At 46.2% G+C, this 16,688-nt stretch overlaps 2 long non-coding RNA genes and 1 pseudogene across 2 annotated transcripts; all 3 read left to right on the top strand.

Annotated features, from left to right (window-relative positions):
• Nucleotides 1–2,248: 2,248 nt before the first annotated feature.
• LOC136471217 (uncharacterized) lies at nt 2,249–4,635 on the top strand. The gene is made up of 4 exons (XR_010761964.1): nt 2,249–3,491; nt 3,592–3,655; nt 3,952–4,417; nt 4,509–4,635. It is a non-coding gene; the product is annotated as an uncharacterized lncRNA (long non-coding RNA).
• Nucleotides 4,636–4,639: 4 nt separating this feature from the next.
• On the top strand, nt 4,640–5,508 carry LOC136471210 (uncharacterized). The gene is made up of 3 exons (XR_010761963.1): nt 4,640–4,891; nt 4,969–5,131; nt 5,225–5,508. It is a non-coding gene; the product is annotated as an uncharacterized lncRNA (long non-coding RNA).
• Nucleotides 5,509–7,622: 2,114 nt separating this feature from the next.
• Nucleotides 7,623–14,270, top strand: LOC136471199 (organic cation/carnitine transporter 7-like; annotated as a pseudogene).
• The last annotated feature ends 2,418 nt before the right edge of the window (nt 14,271–16,688 follow it).

Here is a 16,688-nt window from a genome sequence, read left to right as displayed (position 1 = left end):
CATAAAACAGTTAAACAACAATGCACTCAATCAACCTAAGCCATACATTTTGCAAATGCAAATACACATATACCAAAACACCATACACCCATGATTCCACATGATTAGAGACAATGCAAGCACATCTACGCGGATAGATTGGAGGAGGGGAGGGACCATTACCTCGAGGAAGCTTCGGGAGACGAGATCCGGGCACCTAGGGTCGCATTTGGGGGTTAGGGTTTTATGGGGGCCGTGGGGGAGACGAACAGAGAGCACAACCGGCGCTTTCAGAATGGAGGGAGGAAGAAGAAGGGGGCCGCGGCGCGGCTTCAAGAGTCCAGACCTCGGCGTTGAGTCGGGCCACGCCGAGTCTGGTGGCTCGGCGTTAAGTGACCCCGCGCCGAGCTATTGGGCCACGAAGCGTTGTTGGGCCGCCTGGGCCGCGCGCCGGATGGTGCCAATAGCTCGGCGTGTAGTCCCACCGCGCCGAGGTTGGGCCTGTGGCGTTGGCTGACACAACGTCGACGTGTCGGACCCCATGCGCCACCGTGTCGCCGTCGACCGGGGTCGTCCGTGACGTGGCAAGACCTCGGCGTCGTGTCAGTCGACGCCGACCCTCATACCTTGGCGTCATGTTCTAAGACGCCTAAAAAATGGTCTATTTTCAGCAAACGTTTTGGCATAGGTCTTTTTATAAAAAAATGTTTTCAAAAGGGATAAAAATGCAAAAATTTCACGTGTGGTACTGGCGGCTGCATGCCCAGTTACGTGAGTACATCAGCAGCGCCTTCAACTCCTTTAGGGCGCAAGTCTGCATGCTCTCCACTCCAGGTACGTGCTTGCTTTGCATTTGCATGCACGTCGGCGTGAGAGCGAGATGTGTGCCGTCCGGCCATGAAGGTGCCAAGTGCCCAACTACAGCGGGAAGGGATCGTTCGTAGAAGAAAAAAAAATATTTTTGCAAGTTGCAACTCTAATCAGGTAGATTAGAGTACTATTATATTATTGTTGTGTGTCTTGTTGCGTGAGAGCTCATCATGGCATGATGCAAGGCGCGCATGGGAGATCTTAGCATGCATGATATATTTTTGGTGGAGTATACGGGCATACGGCTGCACCTGCACGCTGAGGATCAACGCACGTACACAGCCCAGCGGCACCAGGACCGAGGAGGACACCTAGAGGCTAGAGAAGAGGCACCAGCACCTGCACGCCGACGATTCAACCAAGATTCAATCTGATCAACACCCGGCCACCAGAAGGACGTACGCGCGCATAGGCTGCATCAACAGAGGTAATCTATGAAAGACAAGAAGCAAGCAAGGAGATGGAGCCTCATGGAGGGTAGGCTGGCCAGCCACCATGCATGTGGGCAGCTAACCTCTTATCTCGTGTTTGTTTTTTTGTCTTGTCTTTCTTTGTTTACCCATATGAAATTTTCTGTACGATATATTTTATAATTATACTCTGAACTAGAAAATGAATTTATCGAATTACATGCAAAATTTTCTGTACGATATATCCTTTAGTAAAATCCTAGATCCACGACTAATGATGGAACATACTACGTACGACGATGAACTCAGGTCCTATGACACGGCTACAACCAACTGGCCACTCGCGTCTGTGCGTGCATATGCGATGATCGATCGCTTCATCGAATTAATAAAGCACGACATGGTGAAGGTTAGGCATTTTCTTTTCTACTCTTATCCAATCTTCGTTATATTGCTAATTGGTTAGGGTCCTTTGCTCATATATATAGACACATATTTTAATCCTAATTAAACTCCTGGACACTATTGATCTCATTGTCATCTTTACTGATATATGCATTAAGAAATAAGGAATGGATATTCATGAGTTTGAATCTCATTGAAGCTAACGATTTAGTTTTTCTAGCGTAGTATTAATTGTTTAATGATGTTTTTGATAAACACGTGCGTGCCGCATGTGCATATTTGCTAGTAAAGTAGAAACAAACGGAATATTATTTTTTATATAATATAAGAATAATATAAAAAAGGTATAAAAGTCCTGTGGATATGGGAATTCGTCGCGTGTAGACGCGACGCGAGGAGCGCGGCGTGGACCCCAGCCGCCACCTGGCGCACGACGGCCACGCAAAAACCTCGTGCGACCACACGGGTAGTTTGGTCTCCTCATTCGTTGAGTGTGCGTGCGGCGCGACGCCATTGCCCGTCTTCCCTCTCCCCATCGTCCTCTTCCCTGCAATTGCGCATTCGCTCCCCCCCCCCAACAAACCCCCTCTCTCCCCTCGCGTCGCATCCCCGGAAGGAAACCCGGCGCTGACACGACACCGGCGTGCCTGCCACGGAAATTAGCCGCCTCCCTCCCCCACGTCCGCCGGCGGCGTCCGAGCAACGGTTCGTTCCTTCACCCTCTCTCCGATCCCTCCCTCCGTCCATCCCCCGCCGTCCAGTGCTCGTCGATCGCCCACCCCGTTTGCTCCTGAGATTCTCAGCTCTTCCATTGTGGCTGGTGGTTAAAAGTTTGAGGGGGCCCGCCTGTTCTTGGTGCCGTCTTGTCCTCTCAGGGGGATTATTTTTTACTGTTCTTGATACGGACCTCATGTTTATTCCATGGGTTAATTGGAATCGTACCATTGCAAATACGACGGATTAGAAATATATCATTACTATTCGCAATATTGGAAACATGCCATTACAATTATCAGTGTAGCTGAAACTTGCCATTTTGTACGCCTGACTACCTCTTGGGCCCATCCGCGGACGTCCGTATTTCCGTATAGACAAAAACACCCATTGTAATATCCCTCTCTCTACTCCCAAACACGCGGCCCCACCGCCATCTCTTTTTCCCTCCCATGTCGTCTCTGTCTCTCTCACTCAGCATCCATGCCCTCTGATAATCGCTGCTGCCCCTGTCCCCTGCGAACCTCGCCACGCAACCGTCTGCTCATCTCCACCACTGCGGACCCGGCTGCGGCGCTGCCCCTGCCTCTGCGGACCTAGTCACGCCACTGCTCTCCATCCTCACAATGCTGGCGATCGAGGAAGCTCTTGGTGTCCTCCGCGTTGTCGAGCCCAGGTTCATCTTGCTCACCACCACTACGCCAGATTTACACATTACTACCGGATTTGTGAGAACCGATAGTGATGTACCTTCACTGCTGGTTATGAGCTTGAAAATGAAAAAATGATTGGGACTGGGCTAAAACCGACAGTGAAGGACCACATCACTGCCAGTTTGTGGCTTGAACCGGCAGTGTTTTGGCGGCCACTCATCACTGTCGGTTTAAGCCAAGAGCCGACAGTGATTGGGCTCTATCACTATCGGTTCTAGCCAAGAACCGACGGTGATAAGCCTACAACACAAAAAGACTGCAACCGTCCTCTCCTTCCTCCTCTCTTCCATCCCGAGAACAGAGACGCGCGTTTAGACCATTCCCTTCATTGTTACGGCTGCTCTTCACCATGAAGCTAGTGCTTGGATTTTGAAGAATGGCTTGATCTTTTTGCTTTAAGGTTAGTAACAAACATCCACTCCTTTGATTTTATTGCTTAATTAGCTTTGTTTTGGTGGCTACATTGCTTGATTCTCATTCTAGTTCTTTCTCCATTCTAGAGAGCACTTTTCCAATTGGACATTTATGCAAGGCTCAAATTGTTGTGAATCCATCATCCAAAAGGTTGGTGTCTATGAACATATTTTAATTTCTAGCTAATTATTCCATGGTGCTCAAGATCATCATTGTTAGTATGTGATGCTATAATTAGTTCTTAAAAGTAGAGTAGAATAGATGTTCTTCATTATTGCGCAATAATTATTTTTTACTACTATTTTCAATTTATAGGACCGGGGTTACCAATTTCAATTTTTTAATAATTAGTGTACAATAATGTTTTCCAAAAATAGTACTTTCGGGCTACAATTATTGTTCATGAAGCTTGATTTCTTATTAATTCTTTGTAATTACTGTCTCAGTATTTTTTTGTGCAGAGATGGATCGAGAGTGGATGCATCTGTCCCGAACGGACAACAGTACATGCATGGCGTCAGCCAGTTTATCACCGATGCCAAAGCTCATGCTGGGAATACGAACCCTTTCTTCTGCCCATATAGAAGTACGTACAGGATTAACCATAGAAGAGGCCACGACCATCTATTATGATGTACAAGGGACGGCAACACCAGCAATGAAGTATGAAAGGGGCAATCTTTTGGTTCCCGATCATGAGTATAAAAATCTGACAACATATATGCGCCAGTTACATGAATATTACATGGCTCAAGCAACAGAGACGGACGACTTTGGTTTTGAGGTTATTATCCGTTCGCCACATATTTTCCATTATCCTGAAGAAGAGAAGTTCGATGTCGAGTGGGAGTGCTTGTTCCAGCTATACCAGAAACGCTCACTCGATGTTCAAATGTTGACGCTGTGGACTATGTAAATACCCTACATGCACGATATTATAATTAACTACTCTCTTGAGACACAAATTGTTAACTTTTGAGCATTTTTCATGATTTTTATGTAGGTGTATAGCAAAATTTTACATTCTAAAAAGCAAATGGGATTACATAGGCTTTTTGGACCCCTTGCAAGTTAATGAGAGCACATGTCTAGGCCTCCATGGATGTGACGTGGAAGACCTGAAACAGAGATTGATTGCTGTCTTCGACGAATTCACGATGAAGAACAAAACCCACATACTTCTAGCCTACAACTGCGAGTATGTATTCTCGGCTTTTAATTTTATTCTTCTTTTTTCGTTAAGATTATTCGATAATTAGGATTATGTGATTGCATTAACCATTTCGTCTTCATTTGTGTTAATCTTGCCAAAAATCTGATCGAGGTGTGGGACTCGAAGAAAAAACCATTTTATCATCTGGATGCACTGGTGACAGTGCTGAATTAGTAAGCGATCCTAATAACATATTATTTTCTAATCACACATACCGCTTTCTAATGTTTCTCCTTTTAATGTTGCTCAGTGTCCGAAGAAGACATATCGGTGGGAAGCCGGTCCCATTCAAGGTTGTCAAAATGAAGGGGAAGTACCTATCACAGCCGGCGGGAAACAATGAATGGGGGTTTTATGTAATGTGGGCAATGCTTCGCTACATCGGCGGGAAATCGAAAGAAACCGATAAGTTGGTGTGTATAATCTCCATTTCATTTATGTCTGTTAATAATTCAACAAAATGATTTACTGTTCCTCTTTGAATATCATCTTTTTTTGAACGACAGCGCAAGAAATATAACCACGAAAGGTTGTTAGACATGGAGATCATCGCACTGCAATCGGAGCTGGCAAAATTCATCTTAGCCGAGGTATTGAAAAAAGATAGAGTATTTTCCATTGCACAATCCATGAAGTACAAGAACCAGTATGGCCCAGAGCGGCTCGCCAGATTATTGTAAGAAGTCCGAGAAGCATGTGTGAAGTCCAAGAATATTTCTTTTTTATTTTGAGGGATCGAGATGTAGATAAGAACATTTGAATTGTAACAGTAACATTTGTAATGTTTAATATTGACGTACCTGTCGTCTACGTATCGTATATAAAGCGAAACCCGATTCCACGAAAAATATAAATTAAAATCAATTATAAAACAATAAATTACAAACGTGACATTAATGTCGGTTATCAGAAAACCGATAGTGTTGTCGTAAACATCACTGTCAGTTAGCAACAAAACCGACAATGATGGCACTGTCGGTTCGAGCCACAAACCGGCAGCGTTGGCTTAGCCATCACTGTCGGTTCTTGTCACAAACCGGCAGTGATTCTTACTACAATACTATCGGTTGAAACACAAACCGACAGTGTTGTTGGAACTGAGCTCTACCGGGTGGTCTTATGAACCAGCAGTGTTGGTGGAAATGAACACTGCCGGTTGTGTAAAGAACCGGCAGTGAAGTTGAAGAACACTGCCGGTTTATAGGAACCGACAGTGATAGCTTACCCTCATCACTGTCGGTATGACAGTGCCGATTCAAAATCTCTGCTCTGCTCTCCCTTTCTCCCTAGCTCTGCCCTGCCCTTTTCTCCCCTACTGCTGCACGCGAACAACAGGGAAGGACGGAAGATGCCGTCCGCCGCGCCTTCGCCTTGCTCCGTCGTGCCGCAGCAAGCACCGCTGCCGCCCCTGCTCTGTTTCCCCGCTCCGCTCTCGCTCTCTCTCACGCCAAGTGCCGCCGTGAAGAGAGGAGGGGATGACAGGTGGTCCCAACCTGGCAATGAGAGGGAAAGACCTGACAGGCGGGGTCGTGGCGGGTTTACTGTGTGGAAACCACTGTCGAATGGGCGCGAGGGCCAATTTTAAACGGTTTCGAGAGTTAAGGCACTACGCGTGTCTGGTTTTCGAGTTAGAGGGCTAGAAACAAACTGCAGTCATAGTTGGAGGGTCAAAAATGGACTTTTTCCTCTCTAAAACCATGATGTTTTACAACTCCTAAAACATTATTAGGAGGAATAAATAAGAACATCTCCAAGTGTTTGTAATAAATCACTCTTAAAACATCAAAATTGTGGTCCTACACACAGTTTAGTTGCCGGTAGTTTTTTTCCCACGAAATTGTAAGTTTCTTCTCCGTCGCCGGCGCCTCCCTGCACCTTCTGCCATCCCCAACCTTCCCCTACCGGCGGTAGCCATCCATGTGGCCTCGTAGAGCTAGGCGAGCAGGCCCTCGGTGGTGGTCGCTGCTGCCTAGCTCTCCCAGCCGGCCACCCGGAAGCAGCAGTAGGCGGCCGGCAGCCACTGAGAGCCACAGGAAGCAGCAGGCGACCACAAGGATGGAATCTGGATGTCTGCATCAATCCGGCAATCGATAAAATCAATCCTGCCTCCTCTGTTGTCCATGCTGCGGCCGGTTGCTCGCCTACAGGCACTCGTGGCCCGTATACAACACCGATACGGCACCGCCGTGGAGCTCCGCCTCCGCGTTTGGGACTCACATCGGCTCCTGTTGGGCGCGGGTGACGATGAGGGCGTGGGCGTGTTCTTGCTGGCCGTGGACGCGGGACGCGTCGTCTCGCTGGTGCGCCAGTGCTCCAGCGCCGTGGTCCCGTGGAGGCGGAGGAAATACATCTCACGCGAGGATACGCGCGACCGGCGTTGCGCGTAACTTTACGCGGACGAGGGGTATTTTTTCCAACTTCTAAAATATTAGGAGGTTGTATTAGGAGTTGTTGGAGAGGGATTTTTTCACTTCTTTCTAAAAACCAAGGATTAAGAGAAGGTTTAGGGAACTCTTGGAGATGCTCTTACGTTGCGTCAACGAGCAGAATTTTTTTGGGAGAAAAAAAAACCTGCCCTCTGGTTGGTTTTTCATACTCCGTCGATCAACCGATCTCTGTTTTTTTATTAGTTGGCCATGGAAATCCTTAATCCAATCGACTACTTGAAACTTAAATTTATATCCTTTTCCCTCCATGGATATTCCTTTCCGTGGCGTAAATTGATAATATTGTCTGTCGGTGAGCTCAAATGCTTCCCTTGCGCCTTGTTCAGTACTTCAGTTAGAAGCTTGCAGATCAGTTTCCAAAAAAAAAAATGAAAAAAAAAATGCAGACAGTATAGCTCTGGGCCGTTCGTGCTTCACATCCTAATCTGACAGAATGACTTCTCTGGATCCGCAGGTGATGGCTCCCAACATGGAGACATATATTACAGATGACGCACTCTCCATGATGGGGTTTGGGAAATTCCAAGCGCTTGTTCTGTTCTACGCTGGGATGGGCTGGGTTGCAGAAGCCATGGAGCTCATGCTCTTGTCGTTTCTTGGGCCATTCATACGGGAGGAGTGGAACGTCTCCCCAGAGAACGAGAGCCTCCTTTCAAGTGTTGTCTTTGCTGGCATGCTGTTAGGTGCCTGTGCTTGGGGCTTTGTTTCCGACAAATATGGACGGAGGTAAGGGTTTCCTGGTACAAGCGCAAGCGCTCTCATGATTTGGTTGTCAACTGAACCTTCCTGACCTTGAGTTTATCATAACCTCAAATTAACCATATCAGTTCTTAAGGTTCGATCTACATGTGTCTGTATATGTGCTAATGGGATGTTCTTTTTTTTTATAGATTTTTTAAGTATAAAGTAATATATGCTTAGTATGATGTGACTATAACTGCAACTGCTTACCAAATACAACCTCAACACTGAATAATGCACTTAAGCAAGAAGCCACCAGCACATTGAAACCTAATGGCAAAATGACACAAAAATGAAGGAATCTGCAATGTTTTCTATAGGATAAATTCTAATTTACCATCATCTACTTTCATGCAAGTACATATTTGACCTTTTTACTACAAAAGCAGCTATTTACCTTCTCAAATTTGAGAACCATTGCAATTTTCATCTTTACAGCGGTATTGGTAGTGGTTTGCTCATGGCATCCGGCTGGGCTAGATTTGCTTCGTCGGCAAACTAACTAGCCATGTCAGCAAGCTACGTCATACAATGATTCACAAGGATTACAGGGTAAAAAAGCATAGATAATTTTCCTTCATTTCTCGTATCTGTTCTCTCTACTTTTCCTATATCTGGATGCCAAGAGGGATCCACAGTAACATTGCAATAACACATTGAGAACTATCTTGAAGAGTTAGTTCTATATAATGCTCTGGCTTAGAAAATGGGTATTAAAAACCTGCTTTTTGCAGAGGATCTAATCAGGACTTTCATGAAACTAGAAAGGGATAAGTTGGATATTTTCTTTTCTTTCAATGACATTCCTTACTCTGTTTCAATTTCCTCTGTTTCAAGCATAAATGAGATAAAACTTACATTTCCCCTATTTCAGGACTGGTTTAATCTTTTCAACTCTGTTTACTAGTGGAATGGGTTTTCTAAGTGCTTTATCTCCTAACTACTTATGCCTGGTGGCTCTTCGGTTTCTCGTTGGAGTAGGAGTGGGTGTCAGGCTGGCAGCCATGTGTTTATATCTTGGTTTTTGGAATTTGTTCCTGCACAAAATCGTGGCACTTGGATGGTTATTTTCTCCCTTCTCTCGACTCTTGGCACAATCTTGAAGCTTCATTTGCATGGGTAATGATAATTTTTGTTCCTTTTAGATGCAATCCTTAGCATGCTAAATTGTTCCCAATCACATGAGCATGCTTTTTTTAAAAATAAAATCCGAATGAAGAGTAAACTATAGTTATAGTGCCTATATAGAACCAGAAAGAACCTTGAGTACACTTTCTGTAGAATATGGTGGAATATGATTCAAGCATGCTTCTGAAACCATGTGCCTGTGCCAGAATGCTTCGTGTTTAGCACATATGTCATTTGCATGCACTTTGTGTATGCTGATAATATTTTTATTCTATTACAATATTATGATGCCATAATGTGGGCAATCTGAATTGTTGAACTTTCTGCAGTAAGTTAAAATAGCTGAAATGCAGTAAATTTCAAATTTGGTAATCAGTTTAATGATGCTTCTTGTTTACATTATATTGGTTACTTTCTTTTCTGTTAGTTTTTAGTAATTTATATTTGTATTTGTTGCTGTAGGTCGTATTACCAGCATTGAATTGGAGGTGGCTGCTAGTATTCACCGCCCTTACATGCTTCCTCTTGCTTCCTTTCTTTGGATTAACACCTGAGTCTCCGCGCTACCTTTGTGCACAAAATAGAATGTCCGATGCCACTGCTGTCCTGGAGAGAATGGCCAATACTGTTAGCAAGTTATGTTTGTCTATTGTGCCGGCGCCTTGGACTCTGGATACAGCCATGCGCCAGGCTAGGCACTTGTGCTATTTAGTATGAGTTAATTAGGTTCCTAGATTGTGTTCACACTTTGAACCCTTGAGTTCTCCTGCCTATATATTGTAATCCCGTGTAATCTGTGTTTATTAACATATACTATTCAGAGTTTATCTCTCTCACATGGTATCACGAGTCTGGGTAACACCCGTTTTCCCTTCCGCTTCTCTGGCGTGCCGCTTCTAGCGCCGCCGCCTCCGGCGTGTTGTCCCTTGCACCGCCCCTCCCTTCTCTGCCATGGCCGGCTCCCTTCACCCCTCTGCTGCTGACAACGAGGCCGAGCGCAAGTGCCAAGAGGACGCCCGCGCCGCCCAGGCTGCCGCCCATCGCGCCGCTCTCGCTGGCGCCGAAGAGGCCGAAGCCGAGGCCGCCACCGCGGCAAAAGAGCGCGACGCTGCGGCTGCGCGCGTCCGCGCCGCCCTGGAGCGCGCGGCCCAGGAGCGGAGCGGGCCGCTGCCGACCCTCCCCTTGAAGATCTGCCAGAGGACCGCGACGAGGTCACGTCCTCCCTCTTCGATGGCCCTCGTACCTCAGTTCAGGCCGCCATAGCTCTTCAGGAGGCTACTGCTGTTCTTAACCTGCACGCCCAAGCTGTGGCCGTCCAGAACATCCGTCATCTTGTCCGCGTCATTCTCGACGTCACCTCCAGCAGCTTCGCTCGGTGGCGCGAGCAATTCCTGCTCGCCCTGGGCAAGTACTCCCTTCAGGGCCATGTTCTTCAGGACGATCGTCCCCTGAACTCGCCAGACTAGGAGCGCATGGACTGCGTCATCCGCTCCTGGCTCTACGGCACCCTCTCCGACAATCTCCACGACATTGTCTGGCATCGCGGTGACCAAGGCAACACTGCCCGTACCACCTAGCTTGCCATTGAGAGCCAATTTCTCGGCAACCGGGAGGCGCGCGCTCTCATCCTTGACGCCAAACTTCGCACGCTTGTCCAGGGGGACCTATCTGTCACCGACTACTGCAAGCTTCTCAAGACCACCGCCGACAACCTCGCTGATCTGGGTGAACCCATCAGCGACCGCTCCCTCGTCCTCAATCTCATCCGAGGTTTGAACGAGCGGTTTGTCTCCGTTGGCCGCCATCTTCGACGCAGCCGTCCCTTCCCTTCCTTCTTGGAGGCCTGCGATGAGCTCACTCTCGAGGAGCTTACCATGGGGGCCCCGACTTCGTCTCCTCCCACAGCTCTCGTCACTAGCACAGGCAGCGGCTCCTCGTCCCCTCGTCCCGCCTCCCAGCAGATTTCTGGGCATCCCAACACCAGCCTGGGGGTGGCAAAGGGGGCGGCTTTGGTGGCAAAAACAATCGTCGTGGTGCTCGGGGCCGAGGTGGCAACGGTGGCCACAGGGGAGGCAAAGGCGGCGGCTCAGGCACGTCTGCTTCATCCAACCAGGGGGCGAGTGGGTCTTGGCCCACCCACTACAACCCGTGGCTCATTGTCCCTGGGCCGCGTCCTCTGCTTCGCGGTGCACCCACCCAGCCACCACACCAGCAGGCGTTGCTGGCACAATAGGGAGCCTTCCTGGCTTCGCAGCAGCACCCTCCAGCATCGTTTCAGCAGCAGTACCTGCAGCAGGCCTCTCCTGCTGCCTTCTTCGGTCAGCAGGGTGCTCCTGTGCCTTTCTTCGGCACGGCTCCTCCTGGCTTCTACACCTCTCCAACCGGTCTTCCGGCGGCCTTCGATCAGCAATCCCTTGCTTCCACCTTCAGCACCATGACACTACAGCAGCCGCCGAACAATGACTGGTACTTCGACTCAGGTGCCACCTCCCACATGACTTCTGATTCTCGCACTCTTTCACACCCTAACTCTTCACAGTATCCTTCTCCTTCTTCTATCATTGTCGGTGATGGCTCCTTACTTCCTGTCACCGCCATTGGCACCACCACTCTCACAGATTCTCTGTCCCTCAATAATGTTCTTGTTTCACCATGCCTCATTAAAAACCTCATTTCAGTACGCCAGTTCACCACTGACAACAATTGTGCTGTTGAATTTGACCCTGCTGGTTTTGAGGATCCCACTCATCCCGGATATGTCTGCCGACTCAACAAGTCTCTCTATGGTCTCAAGCAAGCCCCTCAGGCATGGTACAATCGCTTTGCTACATTTATTCTCTCACTTGGATTTGTGAATGCCAAGACAGACACCTCCCTATTTATCTACCATCATGGTGCCGACACAGCATACTTGCTGCTGTACGTGGATGACATCATCTCACTGCCTCCTCCACAGCTGTCCTCCGTCGCATCATATCTGCCCTACAACGTGAGTTCAACATGAAGGACCTTGGCAAGTTACACCATTTTCTTGGAATGCAAGTTCAGCACCGGGATGGATGTCTGCTTTTGTCTCAGCAACAATACATGATGGAGATTCTTGACAGGGCTGGTATGACTGAATGCAAACCCTGCTCTACTCCAGTTGACACCAATCCAAAGCTATCTGCAGTAAGTGGTGACCCAGTTCAGGATCCCTCTGATTTTCGTAGCCTAGCTGGTGCTCTTCAGTACCTCACTTTCACTCGTCCGGACATTGCTTATGCTGTTCAGCAAGTGTGTCTCCACATGCATGATCCACGGGAACCTCACTTGGCTGCCCTCAAGCTGATCCTTCGGTATGTTCGCGGGACTCTACATTTGGGGCTGGTGCTCCGCCCCTCATCCCAACATGAGCTGGTCGCCTACTCTGATGCTGACTGGGCCAGCTGCCCGGATACTCGCAAGTCCACTTCTGGATATGCGGTCTTCCTTAGTGATAACCTCATTTCCTGGTCCTCCAAACGCCAAAACACCGTGTCCCGATCCAGTGCCGAAGTTGAATATCGTGCCGTTGCCAACACTGTTGCAGAAGCTTCCTGGCTACGCCAACTTCTCAGTGAATTACAGTCCCCCTTGCAGCGTGCTACATTGGTCTCCTATGACAACATCAGCGCCGTCTACATGTCCGCCAACCCAGTCCAGCATCAGCGGACTAAACACATCGAGATTGATCTCCATTTTGTTCGGGAACATGTTGCTCTTGGTGCTGTTCGAGTTCTTCATGTTCCAACCACCTCTTAGTATGCCGACATCTTCACCAAAGGATTGACATCTTCGCTCTTCACAGAGTTTAGAACCAGTCTGAACGTCCGCTGCACCGATGCTCAGACTGCAGGGGGGGTGTTAGCAAGTTATGTTTGCCTCCTAGTCTATTGTGCCTGCGCCTTGGACTCTGGATACAGCCATGCGCCAGGCTAGGCACTTGTGCTATTTAGTATGAGTTAATTAGGTTCCTAGATTGTGTTCACACCTTAAACCCTTGAGTTCTCCTGCCTATATATTGTAATCCCTTGTAATCTGTGTTTGATTAACATACATATACTATTTAGAGTTTATCTCTCTCACAAATACAAACCAATCAGCTCTTCCTCATGGAATTCTCACATACAATAGACAAACAAAATTTGACCATGATACTCTTGCTTCTGAGAGTGAATGTCTTCTCCCTGTCAGAGAGAAGGAATGCACAGTTGACAATGCCAAGAGCTCCGAATCTGGCAGTCTTGCTGCATTGCGCATACTATTATCACGCAAACTACTCAGATCAACTCTTCTTCTTTGGTTTGTTTTCTATGCAAATTCCTTTGCTTATTACGGGTTAGTATTGCTGACATCACAGTTGAGTGATGCAAATAAAAGCTGTGCGTCTGGTGTGAATGTTGGCCTGCACCAAAAGGTTACCAATCTTTACAAAGACACTTTCATCACTAGTTTAGCAGGTATCATATGATAACTCCCTTATTTTCTTTTTGCCTCCTGTTATGTCTAACTGGAATATCACACTAACTCGTGGTTTCAAATCTCTACAGAAATCCCAGGTTTATTTTTGTCTGTTGTTCTTGTTGATTGGTTTGGTCGAAAAGCTTCGATGTGGTCTATGATGTTCACATGCTGTGCTTTCCTTGGACCACTTGTACTTCAACAGAATGAGCTGTTGACAACTATTCTTCTATTTGGTGCCCGTGCGTGTGCCATGGGGAGCTTTACAGTTTTGTGTCTTTATGCTCTAGAGGTTTGTATCAGTGTCGTATGGTGTATAATATTAGTTATACCATGCTTAATTAATCTGTAAAACTGCCATCAATTAAGAATCATAGAACAGGGCTCAATACCAGAGTATCCCACGTCTATTTGGATAATGCGTTCTCCTTTACTAATTGCCTTTTATTTGTTCCTGTGGTTCTTTAGACTCTAAACATGCTTTGCTAGTTTTGGTGGTCACAGATTATGCCTTGGCAGCTAATTCCCTTCTTTCTTTTCATAGGTATATCCAACAGTTGTCCGCTCAACCGGTGCAGGAATTGCAACCGCAGTTGGTAGAATTGGCAGGGTTATTTGCCCTCTTATTGCTGTTGCTATGCTGCAGAGCTGCCACCAGATGGAAGCACTTATTGTGTTTGAGGTGATATTATGCCTTGCTGTAGTTGCCTGCATGTTCTTCCCTGTAGATACCAAGGGCCGTGGAATGGATTGATTTTGTAGTATCAGACTTCGGCATTCAGATAATAAGCTTGTAGTTCATCGTACCCAGTGCAGAGAGCTCCTGCTTTGTGCGGGGTCTGGGAAAGGGTTTTAGTGGTAAGCCTTATCCTCGCTTGTGCAATGCGAGGAGACCGCGACTCGAACCCGGGACCTTCCTGTCACAAGCGGTAAGACTCTACCGCTTGCACCAGTGTACAGAGAATACACATGTAACATGATGTTTGATGTGTATAATGATTTGGATAGTTCTTCAAAATATATGCATGACTTTCCAAACTTGTTAGACACTTCCCCGTGGATTACGAACCAAGTTATATTTCTGCTATCAGCATTTCTTGCAAGCCAGAAACTTTTTTTTGTCCTAAATACACGAGTTTTGCAGGTACTCCAGATCATTATGTAATATGTATTAACATCTGTGGATGAGTCCACAAGAATTTTAATTCTTCTTGAGGTCAAGTATATCGAATTTGTAGAATTGAGTTATAAGGCTATCCATTCAGCTATAAGGCTTATCCTTGTAAATGTCAGATGAGGTCCCAAATATTTTTTAGGGGAATAGGAGGGGCTTGCCCGTACTGAATTTTATTAAGAAATTTTAAAACAAGCAGATACAGAGAGAAAGGGAGAGTTCAAGAAACAAAAAAAGAAGAAAAAAAAATGAATCAAGCTAGAGAAATTAGACTAGATTGTTTAACCATAATTCTATTGAGGGAAAGATTTTCTTTTTGGCGCTCAAAAGAAGCAACGTGAACTCATCTTTGAACTCTCTCTTGGATGCTTGAATTGAAGGTTGGATTTGGTTGAAAATCAGTCCATTTCTTGCCTTCTAAATTGTCCAACACATGATTATTATGATCTCTGTGAAGAAAGGCACTTTGAGATGCCTTCTGAACCACTCTATATTCCAAAGAAAATCCATCTGCTGATCTGTTTGAACCTGCAACCAATTCCAACAGGAAGTTGCAAAAGGACAGTGGATGAAAAGATGACATAGAGATTCCTCTATCAGCCCATTGCATAAGACGCAATTGTTGTTCTGAAGCTCTATATTTTTCCTTCTTAAAAGCTCCATGGTGCTTAATCTGTCTTTTAGCATCAGCCAACTGAAGATCTTATGTTTGCTTTGATAAGAGCTCTTCCAAATTCTCTTAAAAGCAGGATGAACTACAGCATGACCACTGAGGTGCCTGTAAGCTTTAGAGACTGAGTAGCTACCTGATTGCCATATGTAGGTCCAAACGTCTGGTTCTTTGTTTAGGGTCAAAATTTGGATATCTGAGCTAAGCTAAGCTAGTTGTGCATAAGCTGATTTGCTAACGGAAGGTGAAAAAGGGATAGCAAATCTAGGCAATCCTTTCCGGCTGCTAGAGTGATTGTTTTAGATTTTGCAAAAGAGAACACTCAGGGTAGGCTTGCATAGGCACCTTGTTGTTCCAAAGATCTAACCAAAGATAGCATGAGGCTCCATTTTTCACACTTGGCATGGCCAATCCCTTGAACTTGTCCAGCAGCTTTAAGATATCCCTCCACCAAAAAGAGCCCTTTTTTATTATGATGGCAAGATTCCAGAGCTATAGTAGCTTTTCCAAACCAGAGAAACCCATTGAATGTCTTCCTTGTTGAAGAATTTGAAAAGGTGCTTGAGCAATAGAGCTTCATTCTGTGTTTTTAAATTTAAAACCCCCAAACATCCTTCTTCCTTTGATCTACAAACACCTGTCCAAGCAGCCTTTGGTCTCTATTGTGCATTTATATCAGCTCCCCTCCAAAGACAGTGTTTTCTGAATTTATTTATCTGATTAATGATTGTGTTATGGATGGCAAAAGTTCCCATGCAGAATGTTGGAAAATCTGAAAACATAGAGTTTGTTAATTCCAGTCTACCTGCCTGGTTCAAAAAGGATGAGGTGGCTGCCAATCTTCTCTCACATCTGTTTACTAGGGGGGAGAAATCAATTACTCTAGGCTTTGTCAAGCTAAGGGGCAATCCAAGGTAGGTGAAAGGCAACTTTCCCTTTTCACAGTTGAAGGCTCTTGCAAGGTGATCAAGTCTTTCTTCAGAAATATTTATTGGTACCATGACAGATTTACTATAGTTTACCTTCAGACCTGGGGACTCTCCAACTGAATGAGGAATGGCTTTCAAGGTGATCAATTGCCTACTACAAGCCTCCATTACTATTAAAGTATCAGCAGCATATTGGATTATTGGAAAGTCAGGAGAGTGTCTTAGAGGTAAAGGGAGATTTAGAAGATTTGAGTCTTTTGCCTTGTTGAGAATTGACTGTAGTAGGTCAGCCACTAGCACAAAAAGAAGGGGTGAGAGAGGATCCCCTTGTCTTACACCTCTTCTACAATGGACTATTTTGCCAGGTACTCCATTTAGGAGTACAGAAGAAGTCCTAGA

Source organism: Miscanthus floridulus, chromosome 1 (assembly GCF_019320115.1).
Source record: "Miscanthus floridulus cultivar M001 chromosome 1, ASM1932011v1, whole genome shotgun sequence".
Lineage (NCBI taxonomy): Eukaryota > Viridiplantae > Streptophyta > Magnoliopsida > Poales > Poaceae > Miscanthus > Miscanthus floridulus.
The sequence above is the reverse complement of the archived record's forward strand: the minus strand, read 5'-3'. Positions and strand labels throughout refer to the sequence as shown.